Below are 15,885 nucleotides of genomic sequence, written 5' to 3' on the forward strand. Positions count from 1 at the left end.
ATAACAAAAAGAAAAATGCAATCCGAGTACAGAAATATTTTTAGTACATTAGACAACAACATTACAGAACTACTAGATTAATATACTGAGGTGAAAGTATCTCTTCTGTTAAAACTTCCACAGTGGACAAATACATTTTTCCAAAAATGTTTAGTAGACCTCTATTTTTTGTTGAACTGTTGCACATAATCCTCTTCTTAGTCTGTAAAAGGTTTTATGAGTCAGTAACCCATGCTCTCAGTGAAAATATACCTGCAGAGTCGGAGTGTGAGTTTAATGTGCTAATTAACACCATTTATGCACATGTATACATGTGTGTGTGTGTGTGTGTGTGTGTGTGTGTGTGTGTGTGTGTGTGTGTGTGTGTGTATTTGTATTTATATATCAATTATATAAATAAATAGGGGATAATTTGTTTGGTAGAACTGCAAGGTTTGTCAAACTGCAAAGCTACCAGACCATCAAATTATATCCACTGCATGTAATGTGCAAGAGCTAACAGACCTGGCTCCCCAGAAAACATGGTGGTCATTTGCTGGGATTTTGCATAAGAAACAACAGATTGCAAGCCAAATCGCAGCAAGCTGCCATTTGTCTGTGGCAGGTCAGCTCGGACTCAGGTTTCAGTGGGGGGAGGGGGGGCAGGTAGGGCCAGGATAGGTAGGAGGGTAAGGTGGGATGGGCTGGCTAGAGGAAGGATTGAAAAGGCTGGGAACAAACCAAATCAGTCTTCTTGATCCCTACCTGGACAGCTTGTAGCAACTGATCAGTGGATTGTTTGAATTAAGTGGTTTATCTTGGTACAAGGTAAGGCCCTCTTTTTTGTTTGTTGATTTAATTACAAACTTAAGGGAAGTTATCTGTGGTAGGATCAGTTGCTGGGGGTTTTTGAAGCTGTTTGGAAAGAGATGCTGGGGCAATTTTAGTATTAAGTTTGGCTGTAGCAACAGAGTGGAATGTTAGTATTTCTAATCTTAATTCCAATATCATTCAAACATGCTAATAGTTAAAGTTGTCTGTGTAATTCTAATGAGAGTTGAAAACAGTGGGTGGTTTTAGAACAATGTAAAGTCTTCTTTGTTGTTAGTTAATTGCAGGATTAAAAGGAATTCTCCAGGGTAAGAACAGTTGCTGTTTTGAATCCTAGGTGTTTACTATACTTGGAGGCAATTAAGTAGTTTGAAAGCAGTTTTTTACCGGATGGCAAACAGGCTAGTAATTAAGATTGCACAATAACATATTACATAAATCCTCAGTAGAGTATCAAGAATGTTCTTATAGGTTTTTTAATCGGATTTTATTGTGTTAGTCAAAGTGCAAGGCAGCTAAGGCCTACGGGGACCGCATGGCTGGTCCAGGGAGTTGAGGCCTACAGGCAGCCACATGGATGGGCTTGTGAACTGAGGCCTGCAGGAAACCACATGGCTAGGCTCAAGAGCTGAGAGGCCTAGTGAAGTGAGGCCTGCAGGAAGCCACATGGCTGCAAGAAGCCGCAGGGCAAGGCCTGTTAACTGAGGCCTGCATGGAGCCGCATGGCAAGGCCTGTGAGTGAGGCCTGCAGGAAACCGCATGGCAAGGCCTGTGAGCTAAGGCCTGCTGAAGCAACATGGCTAGGCCTGTGAGCTCGGGCCTGAGGTAGACATATGGCGGGGCTTGAGAGGTACAGTTAACAGGAAGCTTTAGTACACAAGAGCCCATGCTTGTATTTGTGTTAATTATTAATTTCCCTGAATAGAACTCACTTCTAAACTGTGGTAGCGTAAGCATGGAGGGGCTGGTTAGATCAATGTTACTCTTTACTGGTGTTAAATTCATTAAGGAAGACTGAAAAGAAGGAGATTTAGTAGAATCAGTCGGGTTAGTGAAACACAAACTTAGTTAAAGCACTTTCCTACTTTGTATAAATAAAAAAAAAAAAAAAAAAAAAAAAACCCTAATTACGCTAACGGGTATGTCTTGTGTTTTCACTGACTAGATGGATCCTCAAATGCAAACACAAATGCAGACCTTGTTGAGCATAAAAGGGAGATCATGGTGGGAGGATCTGTTTCACCAGATAGTAGGGTCAGGGCAGGTGCCTCAAGCAGTTAATGTTCAACCTGCGGGTGACCTGCCCCCGGACCCTCAAACAGGACCCAGCTCAGGATCCCAAGGGTTAGTCGGAAGTAATGGGAAAGATGACGGGCAGGACAGGAATGCCGGAAATTCTCGGAAGCATAAGGATAAGAAGAAACACTGCAAAAAGCGCAAGAGGGAAGGTAAGAATATGCCTATTATGGATCAGAAGTGTTTGCAGTGGTTACAAAGCCAAGGTATATTAGATGAGGAATTAATGTACTATGAATCTTTGCCTGGAGAACACTGCAAGGTTAATCAAATCATTTCACAGCGTCAAGATACTTTGAGGGACAGGGTTGGGATTGACAACAAGCAGACAGCAGAGGACTCTGAGTCAGCCACAACAGTAGGGGGCTCCCAAACTAACAATGCACTTTTAGACCAGATGGGAGCTTTATTAGCTCAGCTCAAAGGTAAACAGGATAATGATAAAGTAATGCATCAAGGAAACAAGGGTCAGACTGTGCTGGAAGGGGGGAAGGGAGACTCAGAACTAGTTAAGTACAGTGGTGCAGTTACGTTAGACTTACCACTAGGTTTTCATTTAAGTGAAAAAGTGAAACAACAGATTGCAAGTGGGGAATACATAGATATATTTTCATTGTTGAACAGGGAGGATGAAGAAAAGGAAAGAGATAAGGATGGCAGGGTTGAATATTCAGTAGCCAAAAAAAGGAGGTTACAAGTAAGAAGAACATGGGAAAACTGGGCGATTGGTTACTCCATTTATGCTCAAATTTTAGGTGACAGATGTTCTACTAAAGCAAAAGACATGTGGTTGCACTTTAATAGGGTAACCACGATGCACTTTGCTCAAGGGGGCAACAGATGGTTGAGGTATGATGAGGACTACAGAAGGATGAGGCAGTCATACCCAGAGAGGTCTTGGGCATGGTTGGATTTGGGGCTTTTGTGCTGGCTAGATACAAGCGGAGATGCAGCAACAACAGATTGTGGTTTTCCAGTTAATCAGAATGGGTATAACACTTATAGGTTCGGTTTAACAACAGACAACCAATGGGACAGAACAGACGGGAGTGCTGGAAAGTGTCATCAGTACAACTTCGGTCAGTGTCGGAATCAACTTCAGTGTAGATTTAAGCATCAATGCATGGCTTGTGGTAAGGTAAACCACCCAGCCAAGGCTTGTTTTCATCTCTCAAACCCCCAGAACAAAAGTTTTACTCACCCGCCACCTTTAAAGTGCAGCTCCATCTCCCAACGCCGTAAAGGGGATATTTTAAGGGAATGGCTCAAAGCGTATCCAGATAGAGAAGCAGCAGCATTACTACAAGAGGGATTCACCAAGGGCTTCAAGATACCAGCAAAAGGTATGAAGCAAGGGGTTTGGGTCAAGAACCTGAAGTCAGCAGAAGAGCATCTGGACATAGTTAGAGCAAAGATAAATAAAGAATTGGAAGCGGGCAGACTGGCAGGTCCATATCCCTGCCCACCAAGAAGAGCATTTAAGGTTTCTCCTATCGGCGTAGTACCCAAAAAGAAACCTGGTGAATCTCGGCTTATTCACCAGTTATCCTATCCACAAGGAAATTCGGTAAATGATTACATAAATGGGGTAGGGACTTCAGTGCATTATGCGTCGTTTGATGAAGCTGTTAAGAAAGTCATGGAGAAGGGAAGAGGGGCCCTTATGGCAAAAGCTGACATAGAGTCTGCTTTCAGACATTTACCCATTGCATCTAAAGACCAAGGGTGGTTAGGTTTGGCATTTGAAGGCCAGTATTTCATGGATAAATGCATGCCTATGGGTTGTTCAATAGCATGTGCTACTTTTGAGAAATTCAGTTCCTTCTTACACTGGTTGGTGGCTCAGCGGGTAGGGGAAGACAGAGTTGTTCATTATTTAGATGACTTTCTATTCATTGGGAAGGAGGACACAGGGGAATGTCAACAAGCGTTGGATACATTTCAACAGGTATGCAGGGAGTTAGGAGTGCCACTAGCAAGGGATAAAACAGAGGGCCCGACGAACAGATTGGCTTTCCTGGGTATAGAGATTGATAGCTTCAATGGGCAGTGCAGGCTTCCTATTGACAAGGTGCAGAAATTACGACTACTCTTAAGTCAAGTGCTAACACAGAATAAGATAACCCTTAAACAGTTACAAGAATTAGTAGGGTTAATGAATTTTGCATGCAAAGTGATTCCTGTAGGACGCTCATTTATGAGGCGCTTAGCTGCTAAGGGGTCAGGGTGCACAAAGCCACACCATCGGATTAGGATCACACAAGGTATGAAGGAGGATCTACGTGTGTGGTGGAGTTTCTTATCAGACTATAATGGGATAGCAATTTGGCAGGAGAGAGACCAGCTACCTCCCGCTCAGTTGTTTACAGATGCAGCGGGGGGAATTGGCTTTGGGGGTTATTTTCAAGATCACTGGTTCAGCATGGCTTGGCCGTCTCAATTGAAAAACAGGGTAGATATTTCAATCGCAGATATGGAATTTTTCCCAGTAGTGGTGGCATTGGAAATTTGGGGAGCACAAATGAAAACAGAGTAGTCTGGCTGCGTTCTGACAACAATAGTGTGGTGCATATAGTCAATAATCAGCTGGGGAAAAGGGGTATTAGGTAGGATGATGAGATATTTTACATTTAAGTGTTTGACATTTAATGTGACAGTTAAGGCACAACACATTCCTGGCATCGATAACTCATTGGCAGATGCCCTTTCTCATTTGCAGTGGCCCTGTTTCCGGTCGCTGGCCCCAAGGGTGACTCCTTCTCTGACACCAGTGCCAGTTCAATTATGGGCCTTATGGACAGACGACAATGGTTGCTAATGTGTAATTCTCTCAGTAGAAGAACAAGGGTAAGGTACAATAAATGTATACAACAGTTCTTGCAAACTAGAATAACCAGAGACTGGGAATCCATTTGGCCTTTTCCACCTCACCAAATCAGGTCTTATATCATGGTGATGAAAGAAAAAGGTTGGAGCCTGAGCAGAGCCAGAAGCACATTGTCAGCCTTGAATCTGTTCCATCAGGCTTTGGGTTTGGAAGATCTAGCTAACACTTTCCAAGTACGTGCGATGTTTAAAGGTTGGGGGAGACAAACACCCAAGAGGCTGGATAAGAGATACCCTATAGGTCCAGCTGTATTAAGCAAGTTATGGATTGCGGTTTCAGAGGTTTGTTTCTCTACTTATGAGGTATCATTATTTAAGGCTGCCTTTCTGCTGGCTTTTTGTGGGGCATTTAGATGGTCGGAAATTGTCCAACCGAACAAGAAAAGCCAAGGGACAGTACTGCCTTTAGAACATGTACACGTGCTGGGTGGTGACACCTGGATTTATGTGGCGAAATCTAAACCTGATCAGGAAGGCAAAGGTCAATGGGTAAGAGTAGTTACCCGGAGGATTAGAATGGAATGTGACTAAAGTGTTATTGGAGTACCAGGGTTATGGGGGTTTATTAGGTGGACCATTTTTCTGCCATCAGCAAGGTGAACCACTTACACATTATCAGGTGAGAGCAGTCTTAAAGCAGGCAGTTAAGTTGATTGGCTTGGACACAAGCAGGTATACATTGCATTCTTTTCAGATAGGTGCAGCCTCATATGCACATGAAATGGGGATGTCGCAGGCAGACATTATGAGGATGGGTAGATGGAAATCCAAAGCTTATAAAAGTTATGTAAGGTGCAAACAACTCTAACTCTTGTTCATTGCATTTCAGCAGACAAATCCACAGAACAGAAATACATCTGGATAGTTGGCCATTCCTTTGTTCGGAGACTCCACCTCTGGGTGCAGAACAGGCCGGGCTTACCCTTTCAAAGAGAACAAGCTCCAGGCAAAACAGTTTGGTATGGGGTGTCAGGAATGCGGTGGCACCAGCTTAGCACAGTAATGCAACAAGCAGCGAAGTGGTAAACCTCCTGCAGCCATCGTCTTACACCTAGGGGCAATGATATTGGTCAGCAACCAATACAAGATTTAATTAGTTCTATGGTGCGGAAATTAATTACATACATGAATGCTGGCCACACGCCATTATTTGTTGGTCAGAAGTGGTACAGAGAAAAGATGGAAAGGGTTAGGTCCATAAAAGCTGTGGAAAGAATGAGACGGAGAATTAATAATTCTATGGATAAGATTTTAAAGGCCATTAAGGGGTTGTACATTCCCCACCCTGGCATTCGGGTCTGGTGGCCAGATAGGTATGAGAAAGATGGGGTTCATTTATCGGAAAAAGGTACACAGGTATTTTACAAGGAATTACAGGCAGTTTTAGCTCTGAAGGGCATTCACCTAGAGTAGGTTGAGACGTGCTGGTGGAAGGGAGGAACATTCGTCCCTTCTGTGGCGGAAGGCAGGAAAGGTAAGGGAGGCCAAGGCAAGTGGGGGGGGGTCACAGGACTTTTCAGCTGGACCTTCCGCAGGCCAGACAGCTCCAAGGGATTGTTGCCAGGGGACTTATCAGCCCGGCAATGGCCCCCCTTGGCAGATTGTAAGGCGGCCCAGAAGAATTGGGATGAACTGTGAAAAATTTGTTATGAAATGGGTATGATACATAAAAAAGGGCCGGATATTGACAGTGCTGTCTGTTGTCCTGTAGGCGTAGTGGAATGCTATGAAAGAAATAAATGGCCTCCCTGATATTCCTGCCTTGCGCACATCTCATAATAATTGGTTTATTAGAGAAAGTCATTGACAATGATTGGCAATAAACACATGGCTGCGGCCATTTAATCCATCTAAAGTCTCTGTGTTATTATTATTTACCTGCTTAGTTACCTTGATTTGTTGGACATGGAATTTGAGGCATATGTCCACAAGGATGCAATGGAATGACAATGTGCTGAGCTGGTTCTGCATATGTATAGCTCAATACTGAGTGAATCATTAATGGAAATATGGTGTTAGAATTGCAGAGCTGAACAATGTGACGAATGCTGAGATAACAGGTATGGGTAAGCATCTTGAGTATGAGATCTGTGACTAGGTATGAATTCTGTTTTGTAAAAGTCAGGTAGAGCTGTACCAATCTCAGACAACAACAGATTGCAAGCCAAATCGCAGCAAGCTGCCATTTGTCTGAGGCAGGTCAGCTCGGACTCAGGTTTCAGTGGGGGGAGGGGGGGGAAGGTAGGGCCAGGATAGGTAGGAGGGTAAGGTGGGATGGGCTGGCTAGAGGAAGGATTGAAAAGGCTGGGAACAAACCAAATCAGTCTTCTTGATCCCTGCCTGGACAGCTTGTCCCACCCAACCCACCCCCTCGTAAAAGCAGGGGGTTGTTGCCAGTCAGTTTCAGGGTCAGACAAGGTATTCAGGGAACCCGGTGACCGTTAAGGTGATCGCATTAGGGGTCGAGAAGGAATTTCCTGTTTTTCCCAATGGGTTTTTTTCAGGTTTTCGCCTTCTCCTCCGGGTAAGATAGATAGGTCAGGCTAGTCTGTCGCAGTCATGTAAGCGGAAGGCAGGAAAGGTAAGGGAGGCCAAGGCAAGGGGGGGGAGGTCACAGGACTTTTCAGCTGGACCTTCCGCAGGCCAGACAGCCCCAAGGGATTGTTGCCAGGGGACTTATCAGCCCGGCAATGGCCCCCCTTGGCAGATTGTAAGGCGGCCCAGAAGAATTGGGATGAACTGTGAAAAATTTGTTATGAAATGGGTATGATACATAAAAAAGGGCCGGATATTGACAGTGCTGTCTGTTGTCCTGTAGGCGTAGTGGAATGCTATGAAAGAAATAAATGGCCTCCCTGATATTCCTGCCTTGCGCACATCTCATAATAATTGGTTTATTAGAGAAAGTCATTGACAATGATTGGCAATAAACACATGGCTGCGGCCATTTAATCCATCTGAAGTCTCTGTGTTATTATTATTTACCTGCTTAGTTACCTTGATTTGTTGGACATGGAATTTGAGGCATATGTCCACAAGGATGGAATGAAATGACAATGTGCTGAGCTGGTTCTGCATATGTATAGCTCAATACTGAGTGAATCATTAATGGAAATATGGTGTTAGAATTGCAGAGCTGAACAATGTAACGAATGCTGAGATAACAGGTATGGGTAAGCATCTTGAGTATGAGATCTGTGACTAGGTATGAATTCTGTTTTGTAAAAGTCAGGTAGAGCTGTGCCAATCTCAGACAAAAGGAGTTGTAGTTGTTTTGTTCCCCTGCAAAATGTGTTGGTCCTTGTTTCCTGGGTTTGTAGGCACGAGTTTTAGTTGTATTGGTTCAAAAACTATGCTACTCATCAAAGCCAATATTCTATACAGTTTATCATTTATTTTCTATTGTAACATGAAACTTTGACCATGCCTTGTCAATTCCTGTGTTTCTTCAAGAAACACTAGTTGAACTGAGTGAAAGCATATACAATTGAATGTGAGTAAGTTTCTGTTTTCCCCCAGAGATGTACAATTTCAAAGATAGTATATTTAGAAATGCAGGGGTTTTGCACATTGAAGTTGACAACATGCATATTTAAAGCTTTTTTCCTTTATAATGTATTTTCCAAAATTATTTTAATGCAATTGGTATATTTTATGAGACTGGTATAGGTACCTACAGTGGATATAAAAAGTTTACACACCCATGTTAAAATGCCAGGTTTTTGTGATATAAAAAATGAGACCACAATAAATAATTTCAAAACTTTTCCCACCATTAACATGACCTATAACCTGCACAATTCAATAGAAAAACAAATAAATCTGTTAGGGGAAAATTATAAAAAATAAATAACGTACAATAAGCTGGTTGCATAAGTGTGCACAAACTTTTGTTGAAGCATCTTTTGATTTAATTACAGCATTCAGTCTTCTTGGGTACACACATGCCATCAATTAAAGAGACTTTGATTAATCCCAAATAAAGTTCAGCTGTCCTAGTAGGCTTTTCCTGACATTTACTCAGTTGTCTGTTACAGCAAAAGCCATGGTTCGCAGGGAGCTGACAAAGCATCAAAGGGATCGCATTGTTGAAAGGTATCAGTCAGGAGAAGGGTACAAAAAATATCCACAGCATTACTGGTTGTGTACTACATGTGACAACAATCTCCCATATTCTCCATATGTCTGGGCTATGTGGTAGACTTGCAAGACTGAAGCCTTTTTTTTTACACAGAAAAACATCCAGGCCCAGCTAAAATTTGCAAAACAATACATCACGTCTCCGAAAAGCATGTGGGAAAATGTGTTATGGTCTGATGAGACCAAGGTTGAACTTTCTGGCCACAATCCCAAATGGCACGTTTGGCGCAAAACAACACTTTGCATTAACAAAAGAATACCATCCTCACGGTGAAGTATGGTGGTGGCAGTATCATGCTTTCGGGATGCTTTTCTTCAGCTGGAACTGGGGCTTTTGTGAAGGTGGAGGGAATTATGAACATTTTCAAATACCAGTCACTTTTGGCCCAAAACCTTCAGGCATCTACTAGAAAGCTGAAGATGAAGAGGAATTTCACCTTCAACACTACAATGACCCCAAGCATACATCCAAATCAACAAAAGAATGTCTTCACCAGGAGAAAATTAAAGTTTTTGAATGGCCCAGCCAGAGCCCAGACCTAAATCCAATAGAAATTCTGTGGGATGACCTGAAGAGGGCTGTGCACAAGAGATGCCCTCACAATCTGATAGATTTGGAGAGCTTTTGCAAGGAAGAGTGGGCAAATATTGCCCACTCAAGATGTGCCATGCTGATAGACTCCTACCCAAGAAGACTGAATGCTATAATTAAAGCAAAAGGTACTTCAACAAAGTATTAGTTTAAGGGTGTGCACACATATGCAACCAGCTTATTGTGTGTTTTTTATTTTTTATATTTTTTCCCCTAACAGATTTGTTTGTTTTTCAATTGAATTGTACAGGTTATAGGTCACATTAAAGGTGGGAAAAGTTTTGAAATGATTTATTGTGGTCTCATTTTTTTATATCACAAAACCCAGGCATTTTAACAGTGGTGTGTAAACTTTTTATATCCATTAAAATTAACAGAAAGAATGATTAAACTAAAAAGAATGAACCCCAAAACAATGAAAAAGAAAAAAACATAAAATACTGTTTTTATGCAAGGGAGTAAGCTTCCTGCACCCCTGAACCTCAGCTAATTATATATACCAACGCACAGATCATACAGAAATGGGGTAAGGGCAAAGTCCAAGTCCTTGCTGCATAACAATCTAACAAACAACAAACAGCATTAAGAGAATTCAGTCTGTTAAACTGGAAAAACAGTTAAAGTAATGGCTGATATTTTGAATATTTTTATTATTTTCAGTATATTTTCATGGTCAGTGCATGTCTTTACTGTCCTGAAGGGATGGAGATATGTATGTGGATAAATCTGAGCAGTCTTTTAATTTTATGTTTGTGTTCATTTTTTTTTATTATTGACTTTTTAAGGAATATCATCAGTTTGAACTTTAGGTTGGATTGGCATCCAACTGAGTTTTTTTTTTCACTAAATATTTTTTTATTATTTCAAATAAGATGTCTTAAACATTACATGAAATAAAGATAAATAACATATTTACAATTAAAACATTACTAACTTCAAACCATTATATAGCTATTTACATTGGTGTCTATGCAAATAACATTGAAATACTATATTATATAGTTAGAAACATAAGATGATATATCTTTTTCGATCTTTTCGAGTATTTCCAGTACTTACCAAGAGTAATAGTAAGAAGTAGATCTTTTAGTTCTGTTCTTCACTGTTAATATTTCCATGTGAGCAACTGTTGTTGTTAAAGTCTCAAATTCCTTGAACGTAGGCAAAGCCTCATTTTTCCAGTGTATAGTTATGATTTTATGTGAAATTGCCAATAGTGACCATAGGATTTTAGTGTCTTTTTTTGGTACACAGTTTGGAATAGGAGAGTTGAATAAAATTAAAGACTTTGTTAATTGAAAATTATCATTATAAACAGTCTGAAAAATGGTTAATGGATTTCCAGTACATATTGAGACATATACATTCATAAAAAACATGCTGCCAATCTGCTTTTATCTTGGTATGGCATCTCTAACATTGATCTTCAATTGAATACATTTTGGCTAACCTATGTGGTGTATAGAAACTTTTGTGTAGATATCTCCAAGTGAATAATTGCCAGTATTTTGATAATGTAGAAAATTTAGAAGATTTTAGAATATTACTTTTTTCTTCATCAACTGGAGGAAGGTTGTTTATTAAAGTATAATAATCCCAGTATTATTTTTCATGATAGCTTTTTGTTTTTTTAACAATTTTATAGATATTCCAACTGAGTTTTGAAGGTAGTGTTAAAGTGCAGCATTAAGTAAAATAAATAACAAAAAGAGCCCAGAATAACCCTTCAGGATGTGCAAAGTATTTCTGTTTATTATAACCAAAAAAACCACAGTGTTGGGAGACTGCCTTCACAAAAATTTCCAAATCAGTCTCTCCAAGCCGAAGAAACCTACTATTTTTTATCAGTTACATGCATGCAGAATTCTGACATTACATATTAGTTAACAAATCAATGAATTTAAAAATATTATTTGCCCTTGTGATTTTTGCTTAGAGCTTCATGTGAACACTTGACAATTAGACCTCTCAAAAAACATAGACCATCTGGGTTTAGGAATCTGACCTCCGACCTTATGCCATTTAGAACCAATATACATTATCTATACAGACATCCTTGGGATGACTCATCCCTCAGCCTGTGAAGGCCAGAACTTGCTGAAAGATTTCCTGACACAATGTTTTCTTTTTTTTCCTTCCTTCATTATCATCCCTTAACTCCTTCAGTAATTACTTTTCCTGTCAGTATGCTAAATGCAGTTGTAAAACACTTGAAATTTAAAACTACAACTTAGGTGAGCTGTGATTCTGCATTGCACTTGATTCTCAACATAAGCATTTTATAAACATATAAAAAAATTATGTGGCTCATTTGTGAAGAAAACTGAAAGTTAGTATACATTTTCTGAAGAATAATTATGAGACAATACGTTTTCCATAACAGTGGGAATACAGTCAGTACATTGTCCTAAGCTTTATGGCTGGTAGTGGAGGAGATTTCAACAGCTTTGTTTACCAGTAAGAATCTCAATGTCTAGAAGTCCTTTTTATTTTTGCGTTCACTTTCTTTATTTACTGTGAGAATGTTTAATTTTTTACTTATTGATTTACTGTAGAGTTTTTATATATCTGTCCAAAAGCTGAATGTGTATATAAATGGGAGAGCTACAGAATCCTGAATGCCCAAAATCCTAAAGACCAAAGTCTCGAAAGTTCAAAATACTGAAAACTCAAAATACTGAAAAGTCAAAATACTGAAAACACACAGGATACCAACACTTACTATATTCCAGCACAAGTACATACAGAACTATATTACCCTTCAACTGTATGCCGGTGGAAGCCCCCTACACTCCCGATGTGGGGGGCTGCCCCCCCACCCCCTGCTACTTAAATATATCAACTCTGGGATTGCACTTCACTACAGGATGTGCAATCTCGGAGTTGATATATTTAAGTAGCAGGGATGTGGGGGTGGGGGGGTGGGGTGAAGGGGACTTGCCCCCCTGCTTATACTTGAAGAGTAATATGGTTTGTCTTTTATTTGTTTCTGCATGTATTTGTGCTGGAATATAGTAAGTGTTGGTATCCTATGTGTTTTCAGGATTTTGTGTTTTCAGTATTTTGAGTTTTCAGTATTTTGAACTTTCGAGATTTTGGTCTCAGGATTTTGGTCTTTCAGGATTCTGTAGCACTCCGATATAAATATGTATTAGGACTGTTGTATTTTTTCAGTTTATTTTATTTGTGGAGATTTCAGAGGTTCATAGATTCATACTAGGCTATCTACCCTAGGGCATTTATAAGCCTAGCCAGAGTGTGTTTGGCTTTCGCCACTCATTTTAAAATTAATTTTGCTATGCCCTTTTTCGAGGTTAGTATACTGTGCCTCTGTCTAACAGTGACACAGAAGTGATACCCGGGATAAACCTACGATCCCCCATCCACTCATCAAGATTCCTCTTGAAGAGAGTCAATGAGGGACTCTGCCTAACCTGGACTGGGATTTAATTCCAGAGTGAAGGGAGCCTCTGGGTTATGAATCTGTCACTCCAGCATGTCCTATTTATTTCAGTGCTGAGGTTCAAGTCTCTCGAGCGCATAGCTCGATGGGATTTGGATTTTCTGAGGTGCAGCATGTCCATTAAGGTTGGACATGGCTTTATACGTCAGGCACAGATTGCCTCTGAGCAGGAGGTATGCCACTGAGTACAGCTGGAGTTTCTTTAACCGGGCAGCATATGGCATTTGTTTGAGCCCTTTGATCCTCTTGGTGAGGTACTTTTAGGGTCTTTCCAGTTGCTGCAGGTGTCTGGTAAGGTACATCCCAAAAGGGGCATTATACTCAATTATGGACCTGATGAGGGATGAGTAAAGAGGTACGATGACCTCCCTTGATCTAGATGTGAATCTCTTCATGATTAGGTGAGCTATATAAAATGTTTTTCTAACCACTTTGGCCACGTGGTTGTCAAATGAGAGATTGCTATCAACTTGGGTCCCCAGGTCCCTAATTACTTCTTCCGTACTTAATGGATTACCACCTATGTGGTAATTTGTGGGCACTTTGTTTTTGCCAAAGGGGATGACTATACACTTTTTGGCGTTTAGCTTGAGGCCATGGCTCTGGCACCAGTTGTCTGTTTCTATGAGGCCCTTTTGGAGGATGCTTGTGTCGGCTGGAGAGTCGATTATAGTGCCCAGTTTGCAGTCATCTGCAAACTTGGTCAGCTCCTGATCCTTCCGTGTTTGCCTGTACCTCCGAGAAATATATACCGAACAGGAGAGGTCCCAGGACTGACCCTTGTGGGATGCCACTTGTAACTGGCTTGAAGTCTGACATGGCTCCAGCAATTCTAACCATGTGGGTTCTGTCCTTGAGCCAGTTTGCAACCCATCTAGTGACATAGGGGTTTATATTTAAGCTGGTGAGCTTATCTATAATGCCCGAGTAGGGTATTGTATCGAAGGCTTTTGCAAGGTCCAGGTAGGCTGTGTGGACCACCTTCCCCTCGTCAATGGCCTTGGTGACTGTTTCAAAGAAATCAACCAGGTTTAAGAGGCAGGATCTGCCCTTAACAAAGCCGAACTGGGTAGGATCCAGTGTCTGTAGGTCCCCAATATCTTTTTTATGAGGTCCATGATGATCCTTTCCATAGCTTTGCAGACCAAGCTAGTCAGGCTTATAGGGCGATAGTTTCCAGGATCCGTTGAGGCACCACCTTTGCGGAGAGGGACCACTGTTGCTGTACGCCACTCTTTGGGTACATATCCTGTGGTAAGGCTGAGATTGAACAGTAGTTTTATGTTTGGGTTTAGTTCTTCTTGGAGTTCATGTAGGACGCAGCCCGGGACACCGTCTGGTCCCATTGATGCTGTGTTTTTTGCTTTGGAGTGGGCGGCTCTTACCTGAGCATCTGAGATGTCAGGGGGGGCAGCACTCTGCTGGGATAGATATTTGCCCTTTTGCTGGGGAGGGGGGGGGAGTTTGTGCTGAACCTGTCAGCTAGGATGTTGGCAATGTCTGTGGGTTCGGTGTATTTTTTGTCATTTTGGACTAATTCTGAGCATATCTGGGAATTCCCACCCAGGTTCTTAACATAACTAAAGAAAGCCTTGTGATTATCCTTAGTGTCCTGTGCAATTTTTCTCTCGAAGCTGGCCTTAGACGATTGTTGAAATTGATCATCTTGTCTTCATATTGTGGCATCATTCTTGGTGAGGGTAAGATGCTACTCAAGGTCAGGGTCATACCAGCCTGGGCCACATGCTCAGAGAGCTCCTCTATGTCTCTTTTCATGTAGTCCAGGGAGGTACGTCTCAGGTCATTCACACCAGCATGGACAATGACTGAGTCATATTTGTACTTGCCTTGGAGTGACCTGAGTGCTTGTGTTATGTGGCAGATCCTACCGCCCGACAGGAAGCTCACCATGACCTTCTCCTTGCTCAGCCTGGTGAGCGGGACGTCAGTGTGCCTGACGATAGAGTCACCTATTACAAGTGTATCAGGTGTGTTGTTTAGCCATAAGGGCTGTGAGTGTTCGGCTCACTGGCTTTGTGAGCTATGTGTTGCACGTGTTTTGTTTTGGGGTAGCAGTTCCTTGGGTGCCTGCTTTGGAAGTCCCTGCTGCTTAACCAGATTTTTATTTAGAGCCTCTGAGTATGTTTTTGTGTGTTTATGTGTTTGGTTTGCTGTCGTGGTAGGTCTATGTGAGACTGGAATTGTAGTGAGTGTGGTTTCCTTCTCCTCCTGACAGGTTTCGCCAGTACTGAGTTGAGAGAGCTTAGCCTCCAGTTTGGCTATATGGTTGCATCTCTCACATGTGTTGGAATTTGTTGGGAGGAGGAGAGGGTTGTCTGTGTACATGAGGCAGTTGTAACATTGCCTCAAGATTCCCAGATTCACCAGCTGAACTGGAGAGGAGATTGACAACTGACCTTTGGGCATGCTAGAATAGTATTGGGAATTGCTTTATAATTGAAAAAAAAGGGCCAATGGAGAACAAGGTACTCAAGGGGAGTTTGTGAGGGTGTAGTGCTTTTAATTTTTTTAGTGCTGACTTATATAATTGCTTTAGTGAGCAAGTGCCAGGTAACTTAAATGCAATGTGTTACAAGTAACTTAAATGCAAAAATGACAAACAGTAACTTTCTTTCAAGTGAAACAAGGAAATAAGTACAGTAAGCAATGCAGATGTCACTAGGGATCCACAGAAGCG

Source organism: Protopterus annectens, chromosome 2.part1 (assembly GCF_019279795.1).
Source record: "Protopterus annectens isolate FY-2018-M chromosome 2.part1, PAN1.0, whole genome shotgun sequence".
NCBI lineage: Eukaryota > Metazoa > Chordata > Ceratodontiformes > Protopteridae > Protopterus > Protopterus annectens.